Source organism: Triturus cristatus, chromosome 5_1 (genome assembly GCF_964204655.1).
Source record: "Triturus cristatus chromosome 5_1, aTriCri1.1, whole genome shotgun sequence".
Lineage (NCBI taxonomy): Eukaryota > Metazoa > Chordata > Amphibia > Caudata > Salamandridae > Triturus > Triturus cristatus.
The window spans coordinates 544124577-544140631 of NC_140587.1; positions in this window are offsets into that span (position 1 = coordinate 544124577).

Here is a 16055-nt window from a genome sequence, read left to right on the forward strand (position 1 = left end):
AAGATGAGTAGGAAATTAGAAACTGCATCCATTTTAAAATAATGATGTCTCACACAAAAATGTGGCATAAATATACTATATTATTAATCACACTTCTAAATGAGATAATTATATCATTTATTTATTTTATATTTATTTATTATTACATTTCTAAAGCGCAACTATCACCTGACAGGTATCCTGTCGCTGTTGCACCTCCTAGGGAAAAAGAAAGCAAGTTTCATACGAGTTGCAAGGGTTGCTAGGAAAAGGCCATGTTATGAGACATTTCCTGAAATGCAGTAAATCGATGGAGAGTCTCAGGGTGTCTGGGAGTTGATTCCAGAGCAGGGTTGCCTCAGTTGTAAAGACCGAACCTTCTTGTCTAACTTTCTGTGTCTGGCCACCCAGGCCAGGTTAGCAGAGGCGGATCATAGACTCATTCCAGGAACATGCCATTTTAGTATCTTCCACAAAAGGGCTGGACCCAAACTATGCAGGGAATTTAAAGACAATGCAGAGGGTCTTAAACATTATTCTTAGTTTTAGTGGTAGCCAGTGTAAATCGCTCAATGCCAATAAGACTGATGTCCTCCTTGGCCTGTTAAAGGCCAGTCTGGCCGCCTCAGCTTTAACCCTCAGAAGCCGTCTGAGCAGGTAATTTCGAGCCCCTTGCAATAGGACTTTGAAGTAATCCAAACGACTTAAAATCACACTGCGGACTACCAGTGCTCTAGAAGAGTGGGACGTAGAGGGCAGTGCTTTAATTAGAGCAAAGCAGGTCCCTGCTGTCTTATTGATGTGGGGCTCCAAGCTAAGCTGCCTGTCAAGGATGATTCCCAAATTTCTGACAGCCTCCGATAGAAAGGAGTTCTTATCCCACGGCACTTGCCAAAAATCAGATGGAAGCGAGGCTGGAATCTTAGTTGCCGGACAGCACAGTAACTCTGTCTTATCTCTGTTGAACTTTAAAGTATTAATTTTAAACCAGTTGGTAATATCGTTCATACAGTTATGGAAAGTCTCTGGTGTAGCTGATAGGTCTCTTTCTAATGACAGGATCAGCAGAGTGTCATCAGTGTCATTTACCTGGCTGATCTTATGAGATTTAATAACTGAAATCAGGGGGCTCAAGTAGCTATTAAAAAGTATAGGACTAATCGATGACCCTTGCAGGACACCGTGTTTAACGGTCCTAAACTAGGAGCAAAAAGGAGCAAGAGACACTGCCTGTTGTCTGTCCGACAGATATCACTGCAACCAACTAATCACTGAACCCTTGATATCAATTGAGGAAAGCCTGGTCAGAAGGATATTACGGTTAACTGAATCGAATGTGGAAGAAAGGCCCAGTAGAATCAATACCACTGAATGGCCATTAGCTACACACATTCTAAGTTCATCCATGACAGTAAGCAGAGCTGTTTCAGTCCAGTGACCGAAGTGGAATCCAAATTTCTCCTCCTCTAAGATCTGGTTGACTTCAAGATACTCAGATAGGGTTTTGCTCACGTACGTTCCAGGATTTTTATAGGATAGGAGAGAAGAGAGATGGGCCTGTAATTGCTTAAAATTGAGGGCTCCATAGATGCCTTCTTTAGAAATGGTGTAATCACAGCTCTTATCAAGGTTGCTGGAACCTCACACCTAAGCAAAGATAGACCACATATTCACCACAGATAAGGGAGAACTTTGTCTGCCAGCTCGTTCCAGACTCTATGAGGAAAATGTCCAGTGCGGGATGCAGAGGAATTGGCCATTGTCAAGTCTCTAAAGTGTTCTTCTGTTAAATATTCAAAGTGTTCTAACTTTGTCTTCTGCTATAAAAAGTTCCCATCAGAAGGGGACCGTGCCACTATGGCATTAGATTGAGGGGGACTAACATTCTTAGGAGCCTGGGTCACTATAGTGGGGCCGATCCAGTCAATAATTTTAGCAATTTTCTCCTAAAAAAAATACTACGAGTTTGTTGCAGAGATCCCGAGACGCAGGCACAGACTGCTTTAAATATTCTGGATAAGACAATTTGTGCATGATTTTAAACACGTCTCTTGCACTGTTGGGTGCTGCCAAGATAGCGCCAGATTAGTGATTCACTTTCACTCTCGCTATTGCTGTCTTATATTTCCGTAGGGCGGATTTTAAAGCTGATTTTTCCTCTTCTCCATAAAACCTGCGCCATTTTCTCTCTTCCCTTTTACAGCTCAATTTTAAGTCTTTCAGTTTGACACTATACCAAGGAGCAGATAGTATCTATACAACTCTTCGTTCTTTAATAGGGATGAATTGCTTTAAGGTAATTCTAATGCTATTAAGGATGACCTGGTTTAAGGTAGTTGTAATGGTCGTTTTAAGTCCAAAATAATCAGTTAATCGGTTATGGTCATATGCAGCATTAAAATTACTACTTCGCACAAACAATTTGTCACCCAAAATTACACATCTGAAAAAATGTTTGCACAGGACTTGTCCCATGGACCGGCAGATGTCTGTAGGTTAGCGAAAATTCTGATTTTGTGCAGTAATTAGGACACTCTCTAACTATGTTAGTTTGAATTTGTGGTGGAGAGAAAACATCCAGATTTAAGTGATGAAAAGCAAGGGTCTGAATTTAAAAATGGTGTGTGGTGGTGACACTTTGAGGAATAGTTGGGAATCACCTGTTTATTGGTTGATAGCAATGGAATATTGGCTTAGTTGCACTCTTAGGGGCTCATTACAATGGTGTAACGATCGCCACCATCGTGCCGGCGGTGGCAATAGTTACGCCATGGTAAGGAGAATTACCCCCTGCCATATTATGATGGTGGTGGTATTGCGGCAGACTGAAAGTCCGTCTGCCGCTTTTCCGCCGGCAGGCAATCGTCCCGATTGCCTGCCGGGTGGATTAGGGGCTCTAATATGGTGGCGGTGCCTAGCAGGCACCGCAAGCTGTATTAGGATGGCGAGTTTTAAAGGCCTTTCCATGGCGGCAAAGTCTGATGGGGATTGTGTTTAGGGGCCCGTTGCGGGCCCCCCTTGTGTCTGTGGGAGGTGGGGTGCACTTGAGGGGTACCTATGGTACGCCCCCTACATTTCGCTGCACCAAGTGGCAGGCACTGTGTGGTGCCTGCCATGTGGTGCAGCAAAATGCCTGGCATGCGATTTTAAGATCACGGCGAATGCTGCTGTCAGCTGCACCCGTCGCAATGTTAAAATGCAGAATGCAACTGCCATGGTGGCGGTCACATCCTAATTCACAGTGGAGGACCGCCGCAAGTCTGGCGGCCTGTCCCAACACTGTGGGGATGGCGGGCGGACTCAGGTCCGCCCGCTTTCCTAATAAGCCCCTTAGTGCTTCTGTGTGCAAGATACACGTCATGGGGATTAGTATAAAGAACTGGGGACTCAGGAAGGTGACAAGAAGTGGTGGAAAGGGTGCAGGGACAGAATTTCGAGTAGAAAATATCGACTTGCACATATATCATGGCAAAAATATCGTGGGTCAAGAATATCGACAGAAAAAAGTGTTTAATATAGTTTGCAAAAATACAGATGCTAAAAATATCGATTTTTGTTATTAATGTTATGTATTTTAGTTTATATTTTTTATGTGTATGATGCATATATTTTTTGTATTAGAATTGTTTGTATTTTTATTATATGTGTTAAGATTTTAGTAGTTCAAAGCTCCTTTGTACACCATATAACAGGAGCATTCGCGGGCGGGTGCCGGCAGAACGGTGGCGTTCCGTGTAACAAATTAAAGCTCAAAGTTCCTCCTTCCTTCACTCGGAACACAGCCAGCACTCACGGGGCAATTTGCGTAAAGTTTTTATTTTCTTCAGCAACAACATTGTTTTTAATAGTTAAATATTTGAATTAATTATAAAATGTCTTTTCTTTATTTTAAATTATTGATATATGTATATATTTAATTTTTATATAATTTAAAGTTTAAAAAATAAATAAAAATAATAGTTAATAAATTAAATATATGTATATGTATACATTATTATGTTTGTGTGTTTATAATTTTAGTTTATTTTATGTGTTATATTTAGTTAAAATGTATAATACATTTAATTTATCTTGTTAAAAATAATAGTGAAATTTAATACGTTTTATTTTATGTTATATATATTTTTAAATCAATATTTTGTACATCTATATTTTTACTTCAATATTTTTGATTCACTATTTTTGTACTTACCTGTTTAAGTATAGGGAGTCGATATTTTTGCATTCTTTATATTTTCATCGATATTTTGTCAGTGATCCGTTGTGATGCCCATGCCTTAATGACAAGTTTCAAGTAAAACATAGTGGTTGATGATATTAAAGGCTGCAAAATGCATCAACCAGCAACAACAGACTTGGATTACCATTATCACTGATTGATAGAATGTCATCTACCTGGATATTAGCATGCTTCTCTGTATTACATTGAAATATGGGTAGGATTGGAAAAGTTTGTGGTGCCAAGAACTCTAAGTAACCTGGTATGTGTCGTGATAGCTGATGCTGAACTCCAGCTGCCATATCTCTTTGCTGTTTCAGCCCAGGACTGTTCGCCAGATCCAGCAATGCGCTCCCATACTGTGCTAGTGTTCTCCTCTCTGAGCTTTGTAAAATGTGCAAATATTGGGAAGTATTAAAAGTTTGCAGCAACATCCCATCCACCTATGCTGCATTCTTACCAATGCAGTATCCACCTTTTCTTAAACGGCAATTTAAAATCATACACACCATTCTTCCACACATTCTCTGGTAGCAACTCTTTGGAGCACTTTAGGCTGTTTCATACTTATTCTTGTGTTCAGTGTCCAAGTCTTTTCTACTCCTTGCTTTCCTCTTTCCTTCTGCCAGAGCTCACCATGGTGCAAGGGTGCCTTCACTTTAAGCTTTAAGTACCTTCCTGCACAAAAACAATCCTCCAATGCATTTTTCTCTTTCTATGTGTGCAGAATGCTGTAAGATATTTCTCCTCATTACGCCTCCCCTAGGATGGCTCAGTATTTTGGTGCATTCCCAGGTCTACCACCTATGGTAAATGTGGGAATGCATCAAAACCCATGGGTGGTGGTGTGTGGGAACCCCCAAGCACCACCCATGGAACACTTCCCTTCGGAAGAGTAACACAACACAGCGATTTGCACTGTATTACGTTACTCTGGATTTATCAAGCTACTCAGGGCCACGCAAGGGGACCTTGCATGGCTTGATAAATTGCATCTTAGGGGTTGTGCCACTTTTTAACCACATTGGGTGGTTTTTGCCTTCATTTCTTCCTCTAAATTATTTGGGTGCCAAAAAGCCCACAACTACTTTCCACTCACACAAAGGGTATTTATATAAGTAGAATTAAGAAAGACAGAAGCAATGGGCCTGATTTAAAAAGGTAAACTTACACTTCAGTAGGAGGAACTGGGTAAGGCCCTGGGTGAGCTCAATTCAGGGAAGGCACCGGGACCCAATGGGTTCCCCAGTGAGTTCCATCGTCGATACAATTTACAACTAGCATCTCATTATCGGGCGGCAGTGGAGGAGGCCAGGGAGGCCGGTCGGCTCCCACCGGACTGGCGACACGCAGAGGTGGTGGTGTTCCATAAGCCTGGTCGGCCCCCAGAACAGCATGCTTCATACCGCCCTATTTCCCTCCTCAATGTTGAGGCCAAGGTTTTGGCCAAGGCCCTGGCTAATCGCCTCCTGCCCCACATTTCGACGGACCAGGGCTCAGAGGGCGACGCAACACAACATACGGCGGGCACACGTAGCACTGGCAGCGGTCTGACAGACGGGGGAGCCGGCTGCGCTCCTACTGGCGGACATGGACAGGGCATTTGATTCCCTGAGATGGGTTTATCTGTTCGCCCTCCTTCGTCGGCTTAATCTCGGCCCTCGGTTCCTGTCGTATGTGATGCTCCTGTATACCGAATTGACAGCTTCGGTCCGAGTGGCGGGAGCGGTCTCGTCCAGCTTTCCCATCTGACGTGGCACCATACAGGGGTGCCCCCTGTTGCCCTATCTATTCGCCTCGCCATGGAGCCGTTGGCGGCCTGGGTGCGTATAGACGCACAGTTGAAGGGATTTGAGTCGGCCCCTGGTCTATCTGACAGGATCGCATTATATGAGGATGATGTCCTCTTCTTTGTAACGACATTGGACAGGTCGGGGCTGCGCATCCTGGAGATCATGCAAATATTCGGGGAAACGACTGGGCTGTATATGAACCCCCGCAAGTCCACGCTGTGGGTCTTGGGACCTCGGGTGAGAGTGGGCACGTGGGTGTCTGCGCTACAGGTAGCGGAGGGAGGTCTTAAATATCTGGGAGTTTTTGGCGATATCGTGGGAGCGGAACTTGGCACCGGTATGGGAGCGCATCCGTGCAGACATTACGACTTGGTCCCGTATGCCTCTAACTATATATGGTAGATCGGCGATCTTTAAGATGGTTGCCCTCCCCCGCCTGCTCTATCAATTACAGAATCACCTGTTCCCGATCGCGCCTCGCTGGTTCCAACTGGTGAATTCGGTGCTGGGCCGGTTCCTTTGGGGGCAGGGGGCGGTGCGTGTGGTGTTGCGCACATGCTTTCTCTCCACTTACTGTGGAGGCCTGGCGACCGCAGATATTCTTTCATACTACCAGGCCTCACACCTGTTAGTCCTCAATGAGTGGTAGTATGGGGACAGGGGGGATCTGGCCTATGCATTGGAGCGGCACCTAATGGAGCATTCCACTCTCCACACAATCCTCTACTCGGCGACGTTGCGGGGTGCGCTGCCGCTGGTGTCAAAGGTAGGCCTGGGCTAAAAATCGGTCCTGCTCGCGGAAATTGCGATAATTTGACATTTTCGAGTTCCGCGGAGAGCGCGAAAATGTCAAAATTTCCACAATCCGCATTTTACCGGAATTTTTTTGCATGCTCGCGCTGTAAAATAATACATTCTCACGTGCTCGCTTTCGCCTTACCTGAATCCCTGCATTCGCCGACAAGTTTTCCCGATCCGGTCGCGTTCTCCACGAGATGTTGGATTGTTGGTATCCATTTGCGCTGTCTCGCGACAGTTCGCGCCCGCAGTAAGGTCATTCGTCGCGCGATCACATCTTTCTTCTCGCGATCATGCACCGCGAGACAAGTGAAAACAAGAAGGCCGCGCCCGCGAGCAACTGCATGGGTAAGTTGGCGAGCCGCGACCACGCAGAAAATGCCGCGAACGGGCGGGAAAAAAACTTCCGCATCTTCGCGATATTTCCACGTGTTTGCGGAGATTTTTAACATTTTCACGATAATTTGCAAAAGTGAATTTCGCAAATTCCTCCCACCCCTAGTCAAAGGTAGTCTTCCAGATCTGGCGGCAGTCTCTAAGAAGAATGGGGTGGTGGAATACACTAACTAGGGAAACTCCTCTGTGGCACAACGGACGCCTGCCTGACCTGGCGGCCCTACAGGGCTTCAGGGGATGGGATGCCATAGGCATTTCCACCCTGGGAGATGTAGTACGGAATGGGTCTCTTAAATCGTTCCGGGATCTGCAGGAAGAATTTTGCATGCCTCGGACACAGTTTTACCGGTACCTCCAGCTCCGTCATGCGCTTTCCCCCAGCCTGGAGGGTCTTGACTCCATCCCCGAGTTTAGCCCGTTGGAGGCGAAGGTCTTCATGGGTGACCTCGAAACCAAAAAGATCTCATGGATATATCAGTCCCTGGTCACCCAAAGTGTGCCTACGTTGGAAAAGCTACGGAAGGTATGGGAGGAGAACGTGGGTACGTTGGAGGAAGAAGATTGGAGGGAGGCCCTAGCCGCCCCTCGGGGAGCAGCCATAGCGATGCGCCTCTGACTCATCCAATTCAAGTACCTCCACCGGGTTTACTATACTCGGGTCCGACTGTATCGGGCGGGCTTGGTTGCCTCCTCGGAATGCCTCCGGTGTGGTGGGGCGGAGGGCACATTCTTGTATACGGTCTGGCAATGCCCGTTGCTGGATCGTTTCTGGAGGGGAGTTTTTTCTTGCCTATCTGAGGTTCTGGGGTGGTTGCTCCCACGCACCCCACGGCTCACCCTGCTGCATGTAATGGACGGAATTGGGGCAATATTTATAAACGCATCTTATGCAGCTGGGCCTCACGTTGGCAAAACGTGATATTGCCAAAATGTGGAAGGATACGCGGGCCCCCTCGGTGGCCACCTGGAAAAGTGGCCTGGACTTCTGCATGGGGCTGGAGCAGCCCGTCTTTGTGGCCCGGGGATATCCGCGTAAGCATTACAAAATATGGAAGCGGTGGGCAGACTATAGAGGCCTGTGGCTGGAGTTTCCTATTGCAACAGAGGATATCCCAGTGGAATGAGGGTAGAGATAGGGTGGATGGGCCTGGCACCTGGGGGGTGGGGGGGTTGCCTGGGGTGTGTGTGGGCTAAGAGTGGGATGGTCTTTCTTCAGTTCTGGTAGTTTGTCTGTTTCTTTCCTTTTTGGTCCTTGGTTATCAGTGGGTGGGCGGTCATCAGTGGGAATTGCGCAACTCGGGTGGGGGTGGGGGGAGTTGGGGTGTGTGGGCAGTTGATATCCGGAACGACACTCAATGTCAAAGATTGTGGTTGTTTTGTTTATAAAAAGGTCAATTGCGGTCATGCTAATGTATAACTGGATACTGCAGCGGCCTCTGGGGTACAGAGCCCTGCGTTTATTGTGCAAATTGACAATAAAAATTTGTTTTAAAAAAAAAAAACGTACACTTCCGTGTAGGTTTCTTTATGAGTGCAGAGTCCCCACAGATAAATCTTTTTATGTGGGGAGACTCCACACTCATAAAGACACGACTCGTAAATCCCTTTGTGAATAGAAAACAATCGTAAATTTACGTAAAAGTGTACATCTACCTTAGTGAATCAGGTGCATTATTTTTTAAGAAAATGCGGCGACATGCAATATTTCATTAGTTCCTACACATGGGTGTTTGTTTATGCAGTGTTAGAATGTATTTTTAGTTCTGCTCAGCACGTCCCATTCAGGATATGAGGAGTGAACTTTGCAGACTTTGAACTGTTTGCAGACAATGCCACGCAAATATTTGCACTACTTATCAGCTCACTGGTTGCACGTTTGCTGCAGTCAAATAAAGTCTGCTACTTGGTCAACTTTTTCTGCGGTATATTCTTTTCTCTTGTGGAATCCTTTTACAAATGTGCATTGTGCCCCAGTTTGGAAATAAGGCAAAGATCTAGTTACAAAACAAATTTGTTTGCACTGTGGTGTGCTACTAATCGTTTATATATCATCATTTTCTGCATGCTTCTATGACCCATAAAACATGGTTTAAAATGGGTATTTAACTTTCTTATAAGGCCATAGTATATGTTGCAGAAAATACATGCATGGCATAAAAGGTTAAATGTCACCTGTGAACTACAGCACTTGTTGTGCAATTAGTAGGGTGAGAAGGAAAGCATGACTTCAGGCCTACCACTAGCCTGACTGCTGCAGTTTAAGCCTGCACATGCACAGTCCAGCGTTTAAAAGTACCACACTACTAAAGCCTTAAAACAGGACTACACCTTGATATCATGCATGTTCATTATTTAGGATAAATCATATACAACTGAAAGCACACGCGTGCGTCAGGAACTTCGAGGTAAATTCATAATTCTCTTTAAATTAGAAATTCATTTTCATGAACACGCTCATTACAATTCTACTGTTATGACCTGGTTTATTCTTAACAAGGCTAACATGTCATTGAAAGCCATTGATCCATGACTTAGCCAGGCCTACATTTGACAAAAGCTACAAATATAACAAGAATTGGCAAAGCCAATCGGTCTGATCTTTCACATAGCTACAGTATCCCAAGTTCTTACTAGATGTTCTTCTTGAGTCAGAAGCAAAAGCTTGAAGTCTTTAGCAAGGCTTTAGCCCTTAGACACTTTACTAGATGTCACTCTCAAGTCAACATCAATGTTTACTTTGCATGCTAGTGAGACAATAAGAAATGTACCAAACACAAAAGGTGATGGAAGTTCAATCTAACCACTGGAAATCGCTCGGGTAGCATTTCGACTCCTCGCCTTTTTTGCCCATTGTGCCGTCTCAGATTAACCCAGCCATATGCAAATCAGCTTTGGTCCAGCTCAAATGGGAACAGTCTAGCCCAAACAGCCAAACCAGGTCCGACATTAAACTGAACACAAGCAACCAAAGGCCAGCTCTGGCCTATTCAGACCTATTTTCAGTTGGGTGGAGCTTGCTACCAGAGGCACAGTCACCATGGGGCCCACGTCTGGGTATACCCTAGGCCACTAAGAACGTTACATCAAACACGCAAATGGTGATGGATGAAATCCTTGCAAACAGTCTAACCACTGGCAATCATTCACTAGGAGATTGCTACTACTAGCGCATGCCAGTGGTTAAACTAACTAAAAGCATTCCTCACATCACCTTTTGTGTGTTTGGAATAGGAAGTGTAATCCACTACAACCAATTCCTAATAATTGATCTAGTCCCCCTGAGAGCAGGTAGTTACAAAAGGTCTAGGCATTAAGGTGAGTGGGTGTTTTGTAATGGCTAAAAGTGCAGCATTTCAAGCAGCAATTGAAGACAGCAGTAGTCCAAGAAGGAATACTGGGGCTTGACAAATAGAATACAGAAGTTACTACAAAATGTCAGGAAATACTACAAAATGTCAGGACTACGTCATGAAGCGGTCTGCTAACCGGCACTGTGCAAAAGCTAGCAGGACTATTACAGTGGTGGGATAAGCTGAAGCAGAAATTAAACAGTTACAGCTTCTGAAATTGTGCTGTGAAGAGGACTTGGGGAAATTGGTGACTGGTATGGGTGTAAAATATGAAATAGTCAGTTAGAAACATCACTGGCAGTCAGAGGACTGTCCTGGCTCAATTGACAGCAGGTATAAACCTGGACACATTTTCTGGGCTTGTGACCTGCTCAATTGTGGTGCAAACTTATATGATTTACCTTGGAGGTAGAAAGGGTATTTTATAGCCCTAGCTTGGGGTTGATTCAACTACCTGGTCATGGTGCAAAAAGACAGGCAGAAAGAGACATCCTCTGTAGTCACACATTTGTAAAGATTTTTCTCTCGCAGCACCTGTTCCTTCTTCGACACCTGTTCCCTACCTATGTATGTGTGAACATGTGGTTCTGATAGCAGACATCCACATTACCCTGATGAAAGCCTCTGACACTGTATGGGCTACCTTATGGGCTGAAATATGTCAGCATCTTTAAAGAGGATAGAGGCAAAGGACTCAAATCTCTTTCACACTTTTTTGTTTTTAATCCTACCCGGTGCACCCTTTAATAAAGGGATTCCCTTGTGTTTACACAGAGGTAGTTTTATGTAATAATCTGGATCCCTAGATTATCCAGCTGCTCTTATTCTGCACTGCCTCACACAGAGATCGAATCCAACTAGTATATTCATCTTATCAGGGTGGAATGAGGTTGCCTATGATAAAGCATGCCACGAAAGTGTGATGAGGCTTCCTCATCCAATAAACGTGTCAGAACCGCTTTCAGAGGGCCACAGGGCACGCAGGTGTTACTGGACCCAATCATAGTGGCTGAGGTCTTTTACTCCTGATGTCATCGAACCCGACCTACTATGGATCCTGCTCAACTGGGCCAAGTAGCCCTTCTGCACTTGACTCTTAGTAGTAGCTGTGGTAGAACAGTCAAGGGACCGTCAGGGGGGATGTAGATACAGGTCAGTGAACTCATAACTCAAAGTGCAAACAATACAAACAATAAATCAATGTTCAGCCAAATACTTGCTTTTATAACAAGAGTACTAATTTATTTCTAACTCTACACGTGCAACAAAGTACGAAATTCAGGAGGATCAACACAATCTCCCTTGAGCTCTAGTAGTTGTAAGGTGAATCCCTCTCCCACCCACTTTGTGTAATGTACTCAGGTTATTACCCATTCACTGGTAGCCATATCAGAGATTGAAAACTATTAGCAGGTACTCAAGAGTTCTCCCTAATCCTGGTCACAGGCAGAGGTTTCCAAGAGCTTCTCCTTCTCACACAGCCCATCTAGCTGCTTGGCAGATTACAAGTTTTTGGAGACTCAACCTCCCCTTCTTATAGTCCTTTTACAGACACCAAATGTTGTTTAGGTTCTGGGTCTTTGAAGTTTTATCTTGGGGTACTGCTTCTTTTGAAGTGGCCACTTCTCCCCTTTTCTTCTTTCTTTATGAAAGATGTCTGTCATATCAGGCATGACTCTGAAGCCGATTGTCCACAACACAAATCGTGAGAGTGACCGAAGTTTACACCTAGATGTCAGCCACAGTGAGATGTGCAGCAAAAGGTTAATCCTAGACCCCCAGCCCTACTCTTTATGATTTCCTTAGCAGCCCCATCACCCTTCCTGAGATGTTTCCAGGCCCCTTCCCTGTGATCTAACATTGAATTAAAGAGCAGTCTTTTGAAGTCTAAAGGCAGTCTATTCATTTTCCCTCCAGTATGTCCCTATCCAGCTCTGAGGAATGCAGCAATACACAAATCTGTCTGGAGGGATTCCTCTCATTCTAATGCCTTCACCAGGCAGGTCTGGGCTTCCCAAAAGGAACCCAGGGTCCACCATACAATTTACCATTGCAAGCACACTCACTCAGTGTACATTCATAGCACACTTTGGGTGCAGAACTTTTACCTCTATGCATTGTACCCTTATATGTACACACATTCAATCTGTGGAATCTGTTTAGCACTGAAGCTTTCTTATTTTTATCCGGGGTCTGTTATTTAAAAACACACACACTCACTATGTGCATGCTGTACAACACTTCACCCTTCACATATTATACTTCAAGCAGGCACCCATACACCCAGCACATGCTTTTCCTGAGCACATACTGCACATCACTACATCTCTCATATAATTATTCCTCTCAGGCATACATACACCCAGCACATGTACTAAGCACACATGCACTGCACTGTATTGCTCCATCCTTGTACTGAACCCTTCCCAGGCACACATCCAATCAACAAAGAGTCACTACTCCTGCACTGCGGAGCACTCCACATCTTACCTAAGGTAGGCCGAGGGTGAGTTAAGCACACAATAATGGAACTTTTAAAAAGGTAAGTGAGCTAGTAGGCCTCACTCTTGTGACACAGGGTAAAAAGGTTGTGTACACTATTACTGATCACTACACGGTATCCTGCCACCATCGTGCATGTGCTGCTTAAATCCTGGTGAGTAGATAGCCTTCCACCACTATGAGTGGCAATCCCTGAGGCAGGCCTCTGTCAAAGCACACACACATGATCTGAGTTCACCCATGACAAAAAAGTCAGCATTAGGGATATAGACAACACAGCGGGGCATCCAGGGCAGGGGCACACGTCTTTACCATGCAGAGGACTTTTCCATCCCACAATAAGCATTGTCTTTCTTATGTCCAGGTCGTTGCAGCCTACTCATTAGTCCATAATATTATCACCCTGGTTGTGTAGTTTACTATTAGGTTTAAGAAGGACTTGCAATAATAGTAGACCCTGTAGGAGAGCAGGATCTACCTCTTATGGTTACCCCCACTTTTTGCTGGTGTTTCACTGTTTTTCGACTTTAGTCTGGCTGGGGCCCTGCCATTCAGGACCCCAGCCTATCTGCTTCCTCTATAAATTGATTCCTAGCACCTTAGGTACACCACAGATTGGATTCTGGGGTGCCCCTATAAGTCCCTAGTATATGGTATACTATGTACCCAGGGCATAGGCACCTCAGAGGCCTACCAGGGACTGCAGCATATATTATGCTACCCCTGGGAAGCCCTCCAAAATGACACCACAGGTCTGCTACTGCAGCCTGGGTAAGGTGGTGCATGCATCAGTCACCCATATGGCAGGCCTTATCAATCCTGAAGGCAGGGTGCTTGGTTATATGTGAGAGGGTGCCCAGGCATGAGCTGGTCCCCTCTGCAGCCTTTGGAATCTATCCTCCAGGGTTGTCAGTAGTGCAGCCTGACCATATACTCTTAAGTGCATTATATCTAAAATGGTTAATGCTAACTTTGGACTGGCTGCACGGAAACATGTCGTGTTTTGTGTCAAACACCTTGGAATCATAACCCCACATCAATTCCTGATGTGAGAATATGAGCCCACTCTTCTAGAGGGAGAGACATAACAGCACCGGTTGTCAGGACCGGGCAGACTATCCCTAGAGTAAAACTGTCTGTCCCTGGTTTCAAGATAAAACAGGGTTACACGTTTCTGCACTCTCCAATTAGATGGAGTCAAATGGTGGTGAGATTGTTTCTAGATAAGTAGCTAATTGGGCAGTTCACAGATTATGGAGATTCAATAGGGAGAATGTGCGTGTAGTGTTGCGCTCTAGTTCTCGAGCGCTGCGTGATGACGCAGTGCGCGAGAACGCGTGAGGACGAGAGACTGCGCATGCGCGAAGACCCGCGATCTGCCACGAGGTCCGTTTTCCCGGCGCTCTTCCTTTTCAAGAAGAATAAAGTTTATTCTAATATACCCTACGGTGTCCTGGCAATCCTTGGTGGGGGGAAAGCACCCCAGTAGTGACCTGAGTGCCCCACAACATTACAGTGGCGACGAGGTTGGGACCTGCATGCAGGAAGGTGTCCAGCAGAGGGGAACCGGAGCACAGACACACCACGTGGCAAGGTGAAGACCAGGAAGGACACCAGAGAGGACCGCAGGAGGAGAAAACACCTCCAGGGAGCAGAATTAAGGGAGAGAGTGGCAGAGGCAGCGGCAAGACGTAAGGGGCTCCAAGAAAAAAGATACCAGCAAGAACAAGACGGAGAAGGTCTGTCGAACCCAAGAGGGACCCTGGCGGACGCAGCAGCGCGCAGGGACGGGGGGCGGAAGATCCCCAACAGCAAGACCGACCGCAAGGTGAGAGCGCGGACACGCCAGGCAGCCCGAGAGGCCCAGGGGCAGCGCCGGAAGGAGGCGCCAAAATGAGCGCGCAAGCATCCTCACTGACAAATCCAATCCCGTTTCTACCGAGACCAGGGGAACCTCAAATGAAATGGGAAGATTGGAGGGAGTACTTCAAAAATTACATCGAAGCGCTAGAAGATGAAAATGGGGAGGCTTTTTCCAGTGCGCGAAAGAAAAGGATCCTACTGCACAACTTGGGCCCAGAAGGGATACGAGTCTATCAGACCCTAGTACCTGCATCCAGACCGGACTCAGACACTGATGTTTTCCAACATGCAATAGAAGACCTCGACACCCACTATCGACCCGCAGTAAGTGTCTCCATTGACAGGTATAATTTCCAGCAAAGAAAGCAAGAACCTGGCGAATCCATCGACGACTATGTGTCGGCGCTGAGGAAGTTGGCGATAACGTGCAAGTATGGAGCCCTAACGGAGGAGTTCATAAAAGACCAGATAGTCATGCACACCACCAACAAGAATGTACAAGACAAATTGTGGGCGAACAGTGAAGCGTCACTGAAGAAGGTAATAGCCTTAGTGAAAAAGGCGGAGATGTCGAAAAGGTGCGCAGAAGCGGCCAAAAGGGAGACCAGTCAGCGCACCATGGTGAACAAGGTGGATGACGCAGGACCGCAAGGTCGGGGCAAAACCATGCTGTCCGAAGGGAAAGGACAGAACAAATGGAAAGGGAAACCGGGGCAGTCATGGAAGCTGAGCGGAGAGGCCAGCGCAGGATGCTACAGGTGTGGGAGTTCAACGCACTTTGCGCAAGACAAACGATGCCCAGCTTTCCTGGCAAAATGCACGTTTTGTGGGGTCATGGGGCACTATGAAAAAGTGTGCCGCCGGAAACCGAAGAAACAAATGGTGAAATATGTGATGCACGAACAACCGGAAGAAGAGGGTGAACAAGAGGAGGAAGACGAGATATTGTGCGTCGACGAACCAGTATTAAGTGTCGGGCATAAGCGATCCCGCAAACCACTGTGCGACATGCGAATAGGCGGCGTGCAAATCGAGATCGTAGCAGACTCGGGATCGCCATACACCATAGTGCAAAGAGCAGTGTGGAAGGAAGACTTCGAGCCCAGTTTAGGATCAAAACTAGAATCACCAGACATACGGCCAGTGTCATACACA